A 14102-nucleotide genomic window follows, 5' to 3' on the forward strand; every position below is an offset into this window, starting at 1 on the left:
TTTGTTAAGAAGAAAATCCGAGTCATTCATCAAACAAAAAAAGCTTATATTAAATAGTAGTCATGCCAAACGTGGTTATTGCCTAGGAAATGCGTTGTGAAAAAGGGGACTAGTTCTCGCATAGGCAATGGTTGATTATGATTATGTCAGGTTGGTTCAAATGTTACAAATAAGGTAAAATTCGTTTTGAGATGTACTATCTAGGAGATGTTTTGATAACCAGAAATAAAGTCGGAAATTTTGAAAAAAAAATCCAAAAAAAAAGAAATTCATGTTGCGCTCTTCTCAATAGTCCTCATTTTCTTTCTATGAATTGAAAAGAATACAAAATAAAAACGCATTGACAAATTCCATACAAAGGTACAGCGTAGATGATATTTGTGTTGAACTGTGCGATGTCTTGTAAGACATACCGCTTTCTTGCAGATAGTACGGAAATGGAGTGGACGCAGAGAGAAGAGCAAAAAATTTGGAGAACTTATAAATGGAAGCATGTTTCTATATTGCTATATTTCGACCTACGTAAAACTACACAAACCCGAATAACAGCAAAAGGAAGGAGAAAAAAATCACCGGAGAAAAAAAGGATCCCAAGAAAATACGCGTGAGGAGGCGGTGACGCGGCGCGCCATCGCCAAAAATAGTGAGTGGTTGGGAAAAAAAACAAGAATTTCTTTTTGCGAAACGAAACAAACGAACGGAAAAACGAAAAGAATAAAATTGATCAGAAAAATGCTAAAAAATGAAAAATGCTTTCATGAAAAATCTGCGATGAAATTCGGCTACTGTAGGTGGACTGAAAGTTCTCCTTGAGAGTTAGCCGAGAAATGGGGTTCCTCCTAACCTAAAATTCCTAAGGAAGGAAATTTTTTTTTAGTTTTTTAATTGTTAAGGAAATCCTATAAGAGTTGGACAGTACTGTATATATAGCACAGTATATTATATTATTTTATATATATCATATTATTATAATGTATATTATATGAATTTAATTATATGTATTATTTTATTTATAGTACCGCATATTATATTGTCCAGGTAATATTCTCAGAAGCGTTCGTCACCTAAGAATAACCTGGAGATACTGTAGAAAAACCATGGAGCTCCCGTTTTTCCCGAATTAATTGGAAAGGAATTGAAATTTAGACGCACAGAATCGAGAAGCTACATTATCGATTTTTTTCGATGGCGATTATGAGTGTGATTTGAAAGCAAATGGCGAACAGCATTCTCTGCCTGAATGGATAATAATCGAAGGAACTAGGACAACAAACAGCCGTGAAAGTTGACGATTTCGTAACTCTTCCCGTCTCTGAAGTGACCGTCAGCGGTGCCGGCACCGCCGCCGCCGTCGTCGTCGAGACGTGGATTGACGGATGAGCTGACGTTGGCTGCGGGCTGTCCTCGTTGTGTGCTAAGAAGTCGCGTGTTGCGGTTCTTTGAACTGTGATGAAACAGGTCGGTTGCAACTTGCAAAGCTGGATTTCATCGTTGCCATGCCAGCGAATCGCTCGCTCGCCGCCGCCGCTTTCTCCGATTTTCGTTCCATTTCGTGGAAAGGGACGCGTCGATGAGGCGATTTTTCTTCGTACCGAAAATCCTATCTGCTTTGGTTCTCGGCGGGCGCTTTTCGAATCCAATTCGGTCCAATCCTTGAGATTCACATTGATGTGAGTCACAGGATATTTTCGCTATTCTATTCGTTGTTTCGGCAGATGCAGAAATGAAAATCGAGTAGGATTTCCCTTTTCAAAAGAAAAAAACTAACCGAACCCGAAATCCCAGCTCTTCCATCGTTATCTCTCCCTAATCGCTTTGCTTATCATTAAATTTGGAGGAAAGCTTTTTTCCTGAATAAATGAAACCTAACCTGAGCGAACATAAGGAGAATCCGAAGTCAAATTTATTTATTATATTATTTATTATGTCATTTTGTTATTATCAATTATATTATTTCATTTAAATGATATTAATTTACTCGTCAATTCCATATTTAGATCGTATAATTTCATCTAACATGCCTGTCACCATTCCATCCAGAAGTATGTTCCCAGGAAAAAAAAGACGTATATCAATCAGAAATGGATTGCTGCCACAGAATTTGTTGATAAGAGAAGTTCAGAAAAAAGAGGATGAGGTAAAACGGATAAGAAAAGGAGTAAAAAAAGAGTAAGTGAAAAATAAAACCGAGAGGAACTAAGAGGACTACGTCAATTAGAGGAAAAAGAATGGAATTTTTTCGGAAATGCGTCAATAGAAGCTAGAATTTCTAGCACGGAAATAAGCCACAGAGCCAAACGTCACAAAAGTCTAATAATGCTAATATAAGCGGTTTTATAATTAATGTACTCCTAAATACAAAACAATTTAGAAGATTTGAAATTTTTAAAATTAAAGAATTCCTACACATACAACATAGTAAGATATTTAAATTTAGTTTAGCTTTATGCCCTAACCTATTTATTTAATAATGAAATATCACCTGGTTTACTACTTAAAGATTCAGCTGATGAGACTGATGGAATCTTCTAGAAAAATTCAGCACCAGTTCGAAAAATCTCATATTTTTGATTACACGTTGAGGAACTTTTAAAAAATAAAAGAACTAGGATAAGAAAATGAAGAATAACAAACAATGTAACTCGTATGAAAGGATTAGAAGTATAGCCTCGTTTCAGATTTTAAATTAGGATCAACCTGAAAATACGGAAAGACATTTCTTGGCGAAAATGAACGTTCCTCCACCCGCCGAAGTACGTCATCACGTCAAAAATGACCGCAAAACTTATGTATAACTTCACAACATCTACATTTGATATAACCTTCTTCAAAAAGAAAAATTATGATGAAGTAGAAGTTTATTCTAACGTTTTAGATCATTTTCGATAGACTACCAGGCAATATACGGATAGGGGTCGGTACCGTGTTCAGCTAGGTGACCGCAACGCGCCCGAAGCAACTCGATCGGAAGCGCTGCGGTTACCTTTTCGGTGCATTTTGGACGCCCAGGTACACACGAGTGTCCTCGAAATTACAATAGTTGTATTGATGGTGAGGAAAAAAACATTCCGTAAGATTTCAACGTTCAACTTTATCTTCTACTCTATTTATTTAAGAATATATGGGATAAACTTATTTCAAAATGAATTAAATACGGATTTTTCAAGATGAAGTTCAGAGAAAAAAGAAAAACTTAAGAAAAAGAAGCCAAAAAAGATAAGAAATCAAGCAAGCGGATAAATTTTGAGCTCAACAACTGAGAACAGTATTTTGTATTTTTTTTTTGTAGTTATAGTATTTTGAGCCAAATATTTGAGTACAATAAACTCCTACAACGCTACGGATCCCCTCTTATACAATGCTAATAACATCCAGAACAATTTTCTCCACACAAACAGCTGTTCAAAATTAATCACTATAATTTCTGTGTTAAAAGAAATGTATATAAGGTCGACTACGCCAAAAAATATAATAAAAAAATATAATACACAAAAAATTGGCGATTGAAGAATTGAGGAGTAGTGATAAGAATACGTATTGATTGGTGCACCGTTGCGATTCCCTATTCACGGTGAAGAATCGGGGAATTGCAAAATAAAAACCAATAAATCGTCAAGAATTGTACTTGGCGAAGAAATTGACGTTTTCGCAATCTCCCCTTTGCTTATTGCCTGGCAACCGGATAAATCGTGGGAATCGTTTAGTGTCATGTATCGCGAAAAAAAAAGTGATGATGATGAAAATTTGCTGGGAAAATCCGAGGAAAAGGCTGGTGAAGAGGTGAAACGCGACGTTGACGTAGGAATGCGGAGGTGGCCGCATGGCACACACGGCCGACCTCATCTGAACACACACACACACACAGACACACATACACACACACACACACACACACACACACACACACACACACACACACACACACACACACACACACACACACACACACACACAGAAACAGGACACACGCGTCCGCGACGAAAGTTTTCGAGAGGAAGATTCGTTTTTTTTTTTTTTTAGGAAATCGGATAAATTGGATCTTAGCGATCAATTCGAAATCCTGGGAAAAAAATTCCGGCAATGAAACCAGAATATCCAGAGAAAAATGAGCAGTTGTTATGCGATAATTTGAAATTCGTCCTCAAAAAAAAAAAAACACCGCCTAGCAACTCGTCCAATGGTAATACCGTACCAAGAATTTCGCGAATGTGAACATGGACGGTCGTAAAATCTTCATTGATGAATATTGCAGCTGCATAAATCAGCAATTTTTTTTCGCCAACATTCACATCAATAATTCCATCCCGCATACATGAACGACGTCATCGACGAGGACGTCATCCGATGTCGACAGGTCTAATCAGAAGGCGCCGTTTCGATGACAATGATGAAATAAATGGTGAAAAAGCAGTAAAGGCTTGAAAAACAGCAAAAAAGCGCTTACAGAGTAGCAGTAAGGCACACTTTGCACGTAATCTTATTTGTGATCCCTTGCAAATAACTGCGCCGCACTTGCGATTCAACATTATCTCACGCAGATTCGTTATCTCGCGATTATCAAATATTCGCTAGGTTCAATATTAAAAGTACGGAAATCTTCAAAATTAAAACAATTGACGAAATAAGGCTAGAAGTTACCGTACGTTAAATTGAAAACTAAAAATCACCTAAAAATATTTTGTAATGTGAACTGCAGAATTTACTGATGCTGATCGAATCCCATAGTGCTTTGAAGACCCATAAAAATATTGGAAAGGGTATACACCTGACTCGTTAATAAAGCAGTGTTGAACTGCCAATAATCCATATAGATCGCATGCACACTGTCAAATGACCGCGCCGCAGCAACCTGCCCCGCCCACAACGTGTTTGCGGCATGCTTGTTGATGTAGGTGCAGCGCCGCTAGGAATTTTCGCATTTACCCCTCGCAATGCCCTTAGGTGTGAGAAGGCTCACAGGAATTTTTCAGCCGTCACTTACGCTGAACTTCTACAAATTCCATGGTCTGATCGTGCTGATTCACCGGAAAAGCGTAAAGAAAATGAGCTAGAGAGGCAAAAAATCGCTCAAACGCCAGGTTTGTCCAAAATGTATTTCAATGTAGCTCTGCGTGTTTCTTGCTGAACTTCGTAATCACGATTTCAGAACTTGTAAGCGACTGAATGTGGAGGAAATGAGACCGTCATTTTTCAAAGAAGATTTCTTCGACTGACAGCTTAAATTGCAATTACGTCCTTCGAATTCAAATCAGCTTGTGAAGACCGCAAAAAAGTTAATTTCTTTCCATTTTACATAGCTCTGTAGGATGAGGAGCATTCGATTGGAAGCAACGAGCAACATTGTGTCATCGTTGAGCGACATATTCGTATGATTCGCTCGCGGAACGCTATGAAATCAGCTGATCGGTATGCGTGCATAAACATGAATGAGCGCTTCGACGTCGGCGTTAATAAATAGACGTCATCAGCCCGCTTCAGCAATGAAAAATGTCTAAACGCACTGAAAAATAGCTGGAATCGAAAGGACAAATGCAGAGACACAGAGAATGTACTTTTCGATCAAAATAAAACAAAAGTGGTTCTACATGAAAGCATAATCACCGGAAAGAAGTGAAAAAGAGTAGCTTTTACTCGACAACTCGGTCCAATTCTGAAAGCTGATTTCCATGCCTGGCCGGCTGTGATTGGTTGGTGGCGATGGGCGGAGGAGTTTGCAAATATGTGCGCGGAATTCCAGACGACGACACATCTGTCGTGTCTACTACGTTTTAGAATATTTGTCTGTTGCAAACTGCTTATATGTATAAATGTTTGCTAGAAAGACTGATTTGCCGCTGATCAATTTGCATGCATTGTATTAAAGTTGTAGTGACATTACCTAAGGGGACTAATTGTTTTAGGATCAAGCATAAAATTTCCGGGAAAATGCTAACACGCGCTGTTCCCTGTATCACACTAGGATCGGTATCGGATGGAGAAGTGCACGAATATGACGGTGGTGACGAGATTTCCAGAACCCAGTAGCTTTTAAAAAATAAAATCTTCAAAGCTCTACAGAAAAAATTTTAGAAAGAGGGTAAACAATATGCGGAGACTGTGCCCTATCAGCCTTCTACTAGACGAGCAACAAAAAGGCCTTAATAAACTGTACTTATTAAAAGGGCTATAGGACGAGCGGATAAGATCTTGACAGGACATCCAGCATTGTAATGTATAAATCACGATAAATGTAAATAAATATACATAAGTCATGTATAAATCAATGAAATGTAAATGAGAAATCCTCGATTGCTGAATTGAATATTGAATATCCGCTAATAATAAAAACAAGAAAAACGAAGAAAAAAGAGCGAATTCGCCAAGGTACTCTATCCATTTGTTGTTTATCTGAAGCATAACTCTCCCCTCTTCCCCCTCCTCCTCCCCCATACTCCCACTGTTTCCTAACCTTTGCGAAAACGTTTAAGAGGTTCTGTTATTTACGGATGGATTCTCTAGAACAAATAAGACATTATGCACGCATCCTCAACAACTATGCCGCATATGTGCAGTGGGCGGGGCAACTCACTGCGGCATGTTTGTTGAGCTAATGTACAAGCTAAAAGGTGGAACAAATTTCTAAGTTCAACTATGGATTAACGAGTAATGAAATCCCATTATGAGCTGGGGTTCATGTAACGAGAGTAGATAGCAGAAAAATGTAAGAACAATAAGAATACAATAATAATCATGACTAAAACGTTTACGCCGCGATCCTTTGGGATCACCCAGACGCCTGCTCTAGCCCCCAAACCGAATTTCCAGAAATAATCATGGTTTGCTGACAGATATTTGCTATACGATTATACGAGTATTAAGAATAAAAGAAGCAGAGATATATCCCAAGAGTACTGTAGAACTAAGTCAAGACGATAAATTGAAAGAAAAAATCCAAAAAAAACCACTCCAACTCAACTTCTTATACGTTTTTTTTAGTTCGGCAGTGGAAAAAACGAAGAAATTCCGCACTTTTTCTCATGGCCACCGCAAATTGTGAAAGGAAAGACGTCAGGGAAAAAAAAACCTCTCCAACACCGCCCACATCCCTTAATGTCCAACATGACAACGCGTAAACGTCGTTGTAGAAATTATAAGAAAATCTCGTATTCTAAAGTGCAAAATCGAGCGGGAAAAAGGGCAAATATGTTGGTACGAGGGCTGTTTAGTACACCGGAATGTGTTGATCGGACGGGAGAGCCGACGTGGCGTGTCGTAAAAAAAATACCTCCGTATTGTTCGCTATTGCACCACGTTTAATTCGAACCAAATACAATAATAGTAGAATAAATGTCATTGGATAGTATAACAATGTAAAATAACAATTCAGAAGAGCGAATCCGGGCGAAACGTTGAAAAATCCAACTATATTTCGATGGAAAGAGGTTTTACAAAGCCGAAAAGTAGATTTTATTTTATTTAGTGATTTTAGGGAGATTTCCACGCGGTGAAAACAGCTGATAGCTGGATGTCACAGTAGAGAGTATGTATCCACAATTGACTCAATCGGCTCAAAAATAGACAGAAACAGTCACAGGTGTTGTGAACAACGTGAAATGAGATGATGGTTGATGGTTGGCCGGGAGCGGATGACTCATCGCTCATGCCAGCCAGAGCTGGTCGTCGACGTCGGCGCGCTCGGCGGCTCGTCGCACACGGATGGATCGGCAACAATCGGCCGGATCCATCGTGTACAGAGGCGCAAGCACCGGGAGCAAACATAAAGGTCGATTGTGAGGGGTGAAAAAATAGATGCGCGATTAACTCCGGAACCCGGAATGTGTGGGTGGCGATTGGCATTCGCCGAGAGACTGCGACCGAAAGAGGCGCAGACAGACGGAGAAATTGTTGAAGCGGGAATGAAAAACTGCAGTGAACTCGTACTAAGCGATGAGTTCGGAGTTCGAATAACATCAGAATTTGTTTGCGACTTTTTTTTTCCAACGGGTCCGTTCACACCGGAAAATCCGAAAAAAAAAGATCTAGATCTATTGAGGGTCTAAACACAGTTTATACTTTTGTCGTCATCTATTTCTTAACCCAAATGGTTCCGTACTGTTTAGACTCCGCCTAATTCTGCTCGAAACAATGGTGTTCAGCACCATTGTTTTGAGCAGAATTAGGCGGAGTCTAAACAGTGGGATCCTGTACTTATACATACCGTAATTTAATTGTTGCAACACTTGAAAACGTTGGCCTTTCGCTGGCGGTCTTCGACCAATCACGCGCAGCCTAAGCTCCGCCCCTTTATGAATTCTTTTCAGAAAAACTTAATGAACATAAAAAAGTCCAAATCAATAGTAATCTGCACAAAAAAAATACAACACGTAAAATGATCGCGCCTTAATTCCGAGTAAACCCTAAAGTGAAAACCTTAGTGCATTCTAGAGTAGGAGGAAGCAAGAGAGGAATTCGTCTCATACGAAGAGGAGTACAAGGGACGAGTATGAGATATGAGACCTGCGGAAAACTCGTCCAGGAGGCTCATCAAGATTCATCGGAACTTCCGCAGTAACTAACACAATCTAGACCTAAAATCGAACATTCGGCAATGAAACCCAAATTAAACAATAACTGTACATTTTTTACGTTGGAAGTGGTTATACGTTCTGCGAAAAAAAAAACGATTTTGTGGAAATTCGCCTAGAAAAAGTAAATCGAAAAAGAATACAGCAATAACAATATGAAGATAGCGCTAAGATCCAAATGATGTATGTGAGAAATATTGACAAGTGGGCGGGGCATGCTCAATTTCTCATTGGTTGTTAGCGCTGGATAAATCAATATAAAACATCATGAGATCGCTACCATGCTCATATAATTTTTGTTTTGTTTTTTCGAATTGCTGGGTCTACAATGCCCTAGAAGTTTCAATTTGTTGGATATTAGTAATTTTTTTTGAGATTTTAAAGTCACACCACAAAATTCTAACGTTATTTCAAACTATGGTTACTACTTTCTGTCAGATTAGTCCAAGTAGTAAGTATATTTCGCATTCTGCGTATTTTGTACGTATATACCATACAATGACGATCCATCTTAGGGGAGTAATAAAGAATGGGTGGGATTCTGGCTACTTGTAGGAAAAAACACTTTGATTTGTGATCAATTGGTGAACCACACCGCTTCGTGGTCTAAGATGAGACACCGGTGTCTCATGCAACTATCAAGGCGTCAATGACGTCAAAATATGTACCGTAGAGAACGTCAATTCCAGAACGCAAATAATTTTCCACATATGCGGAACCCTAATGCTATCTTTGCAAAGAAAAGAGTGGAAACGAAAGAAAATGAGTAGGCTTAATTTCCTCATGGAGGAAAAATCGATGGTCACACATAGGGTTCCCACAAGCAAGGCAAGGCAATAAGGATTCCGCCATCGATTTCACATCAAAGAAGGAGGACCAAGTGTTAGTGGAAATGGTAGCTGTAAGTCACGTCGTTTAGGATCTCATTATGGAAGGCGACGGCGGCGACGAGGAAGACGATGAGGTCGCAAATACTCGAAAAAAAAGCCCTAATGACATCATTACGAGTAATTTATTGGGAAGAGAAGGCACAGCGTGTTGTAACTTAAGAAAATCCTTAAGAAAACAAGAATAGCATAGGGACTGGAGAAGTCATAAAGAAACAAACAAAATGGCGAAAATGGGACGATAATTGCTGCTTGATGTATTTTAAACCATATGGTTCTAGGAACAAGACGTTTTTTTTTTTATTTTTTTCCAAGGATTTTCTGATCTCTCTGATATTGGGATAACCGTTGAAGCTCACTTTGGATGCACATATTGCTAATTTCAAAAAATCTTCTCGAATAATTTGTAGGATTTGGATTCGGGTTCAAGATATTAACAAATCGATAAATAATAAACAAATAAATGAAAGAAATGAGGAACAAATTGATCAATCAATTAATTAAAACAACCACAAATAAATATAAATAATAAAATGATGAATAATAATAAAATAAATATGGAGTAATTATTCTAGTAGAATAAATAATAAAATATAAATAATAATGTAATAATAATAAAATAATAATAAAAATGTTTAAAATGTAAAGTGGAAGGGGTAATAAAGAGTAGACTTCAGCAAAAAAAATGAAAAAAAAAAGATTAAAAAAAAACAAAATGATTAGAATGTCAAAGTAAGCCTGGTTTACGCTGTTCTCCAATGACGTCAACACCACAAATTCGCTTCGGAACTAATTGGATATTTTTAAAGCGCTTATATTTTTGTATTTTTATTTTCATCCCAGCTTGGACGAGTTCAGCCGAATCATAAGCCCTACACGTGTTCATGCTCACCATGGTCCCACGTGTGTGGCCAACCATAAATTCAACAGATACGGATCTCCAGAGGGAACACATCAGAATGCGCTCATTACGTAACTGATTGAATGTGATGGAACTGCAGCAGCAGCAGCAGCAGCTCGGCCTCAATCGTTCCTCGGGGGATTGTGCACTAGGGCCGGCCGGTATGACTCATTCCCCCATGTATTCATGGATTTCCCGGAGCTTTACGCGGAAAAAATGAGTCCATAATCAGGAATATTGCGAAATCCTCGCATTCACAAAGGTTCATACATACATATATGCGTCATATTAAAAAGTTACGCACTATGTATTGGTTCATGTACGTAAGTGCACTTGTATATCGGATACGTTGATGGATAGACAATCGAAAAACGCCATGAAGGATCAATTATATTGAGAAATGAGAAAAAAAAACGTTGGGGGAAAATTTAGAATAGAATATAATTTACTAGCTTGATTTCATTTAACCATCTTAGAAATTTCGCAATAATCGTAGCCGATTAACCGTGCCCAAAATTGCAACTAGCCCCACCCACGCAAGTGCTGCACAGTTATTATTTGGTGGATTAGTTGTCCAGTTCTTCGGTGGTTTTCCTTGGAATCACCTATTGTCTAATAAAAAACCCCTCATCTATTTTTATAAAGCACTGCTCAATATTTATAACATTTTATATTCGTGTGCCAAATCGGGATTTCTTCTATTGTCGCATCTATACCATAGACTTTTCTAAGATCTTTTATTTATTTGTCTATTTATCAATCTATATATGTGGTATCGCAACCATTCTGTGATTATTACTAATCGGAAAGTGCTACGATGCATCAGTTATTATTGAGAAATGAGAAAAAGTAGAGAACGGGGTGTAGAATTTTCCACTTTGATCCCACTTAACTATCATAGGAATTTCGTAGTAATCGTAGCCTATCAACCGTGCCCGAAATTGCAACTAGCGCCACCCACGCAATGCTGCTTAGTTAAAGGAATCACGAATCTGAGGTTTCTTGCGGTGCGGGTTTCTTGTGAGTTATGCCTAGACGGAGTCGTAGATTATGGAAAGGAGGGTGATTCCGTCCATTTCTTCCTAATTGCCGTAAAAAACGACCCGGAAGATACGGCCTCGAGCGATCCGGCACGCTATCATCTACAACGAGTTCGATTGGAGCGCGCCAGCCTTGTGCACGCGCTGCATCTTCCGGACCTTTTTTTTACAGCAATTAGGAAGAAATGGACGGAATCACCCTCCTCTCCATAATCTACGACTCCGTGTAGGAATAGCTCACAAGAAACCCGCACCAACCCAGATTCGTGGGGTGATGCCTTTAATATTTAGTGGATTAGTTGTACAGTAAACCGTTATGAAATCAACTGCATTAAAAAATTGCTCACTAAAAAACCCTCTCCATTTCCACAAGACACCGTCCAAGATTTAAAACATGTCCCTTTATCGAGTCGAAATTTCCTCTGTTGTCACGTCTACACCATAAACTTTTTCTAGGACCATATAATTATTTTATTTACTTATATGCATATATGAATGTTCCCAGTCGCTTCGATGCACCGTTAAATGCATTTGAGAAGCAAATAACGGCATAAACAAATGATCAAACAAATAAACGACTGAATAAATACAACGGAACTTGATCGTTTCGTCTGAAAATTTATGTCTGTGTAAAATTAGAATTTTGGGGGAAAATTAAGCTCCTGAATAAAAGATAGTGGAATGAAGGGTATCGGAATATCAATAGAAGGATCCTATAATTTCCGGAAACCCCTGCATCACATTTACACTTCAGATGCTGAAGTTTTACATAATTCATTCGAAAAATAAATAAATTACCAAAACATAGAATTTCGTGGACAAAAAAAAGTAATAAATAAAAATAATATATAAAGTATCAAATACTAGTATAATGTTGTAAATGTATAATAATGTTGTGATGTAAAATATCAGATAAAATCAGACGCTTAAAATTAGTACGCATAGTTTAGGTATCGTTGAAAGAAGCCAGTTTAGATTGAATAATTATAACTTAATAAAATAAAAATAAATGTAACAATATATAAATAATAAATAAAACAAATAAAGTAAAACAAAAGTCTTTTAATCGGCCAGGAAGTGTGAATTGCTGGTTGTCTGCGATTTAAAGGTTTTCGAGTAGAGCAAAACTACAAAAAAAAATTCAAAACCTAATACATAGTACCACAAAAAGTTCACCTATAAAATTTCTAATCTGAAATGGGCGGGGCTTATTCGGGGGTGAAACGTAAATATACATGTCATTGGCTTCTGAGGACCAATTAAATAGATTGATGAAGATAGATTTGCCTGAATTCCTATGAGTTAAAGGCATCACCCCGAATCTGAGGTGGTACCGTAAAAAAAACGGTCCGAAAGATGCGCGTGCACGTAGCTGGCACGCTCCAATCGAACTCGTTGTAGAAAATAGCGCGCCGGACCGCTCGAAGCCGTAACTTTCGGGCCGTTTTTTCACGGGAATAGGGAAGAAATGGACGGAATCACCCCCCTCTCCGTAATCCACAATCCCGTATACTCCACCTGAAATCCGTACCACCTCAGATTCGTGGTGTGATGCTTTAAGGATCGTGAAGGTGGTGGGACGGCGACTAAAACACGGTCACGTGAATGAGGCGTGAGCGAAGGCGAGGCGTCCGTGTGTGGATATGCGTTGCCTAGTAGCGTCAAAATACATCTAAGTTATTTGCTGTTCAACATTGTCGTATGGCTACACCAAAACAATAATTTCTACCGTAAACACGATCGTTTGCAGAATTCCTGCATAGTAAGGGTCTATATTTCGAGAAATGAGAAAAATAATTCTAAGAAAAATGTTATAAAATAAAATTTAAAAAATAATACAAAGAATCGGATCGATTTAGTAGAATTTGGACAAAAATTGAAAAGGAACGGACGAAATTAGGTTTTTTTTTTTCAAATTACGGATGTTGGTTTGGATGTTGCTCTAGAAAAATTTCTGAAAGTTGCTCAAATTGCTTTGAAAAATAGTTTCGCATTTTTCTCTGTATCTCTAGACCCTCCTTAGAAATCTGTATGTCTAACTTCACCTAAAGAAAACTCTTGGTTTTTTTTTAAATTAACATTCTCAAATTACCTTAATATCTACTGCTTCTTTAAGTAATTATGAACTCAGTTACAAACAAATAATGAGACGTTTGAAGACAAAGAAGAAAAGGAAAGGAAAGAGATGGAGAAAGAGAAAAAGACAGAGAAAAAGAAAGAGAACGAGATAGAGAAAGGGATGGAGATAGAAAAAAGAGATGGAGAAAGAGAACGAGAGAATTTTAAAAAAGGGAGAAAAAGCGGAAAAACGTATAAAAACAAAGTGAAAAGAAAAAGTCATCGGGAATGATCTTCCCCTCCCCCCCTTTTTTTTTCTAACTCCATTATTTCGCACAGAGTTCCGAGTCAAACTTAGGTGTATGAAAATGAACTTAAAACGAATTAGAGAAACTTCCAAATGCTTCCGAATGTTCTGGAAGCTTTCAGCCAAAAAAGATCGAAGCGACAGGAATTTTTTTTTCTCGAGAAAAGTTTGAAAACATACCAGAAAAGACCAAAGCAACAGGAAAATTTTCCTCGCGAGAAAAGTTGAAGAACTTACTCCATAACCTAGTAATACGTGGCATTTCAATCAATCAATCAATAAAGGCCTATAAAATGGCTATAAACTACATACCATTACCTTATAGCAAGATTTTCCTTTCCAAAT

General features: G+C 38.0%; 1 protein-coding gene across 3 annotated transcripts in view; it reads right to left on the minus strand.

Annotated features, from left to right (window-relative positions):
- RB195_004782 (uncharacterized protein) overlaps positions 1–14102 on the minus strand; it is a gene marked incomplete at both ends in the record, with an annotated part of 42184 nt that overhangs the window by 23582 nt on the left and 4500 nt on the right. The window lies entirely within an intron of this gene.

Source organism: Necator americanus, chromosome I (assembly GCF_031761385.1).
Source record: "Necator americanus strain Aroian chromosome I, whole genome shotgun sequence".
Lineage (NCBI taxonomy): Eukaryota > Metazoa > Nematoda > Chromadorea > Rhabditida > Ancylostomatidae > Necator > Necator americanus.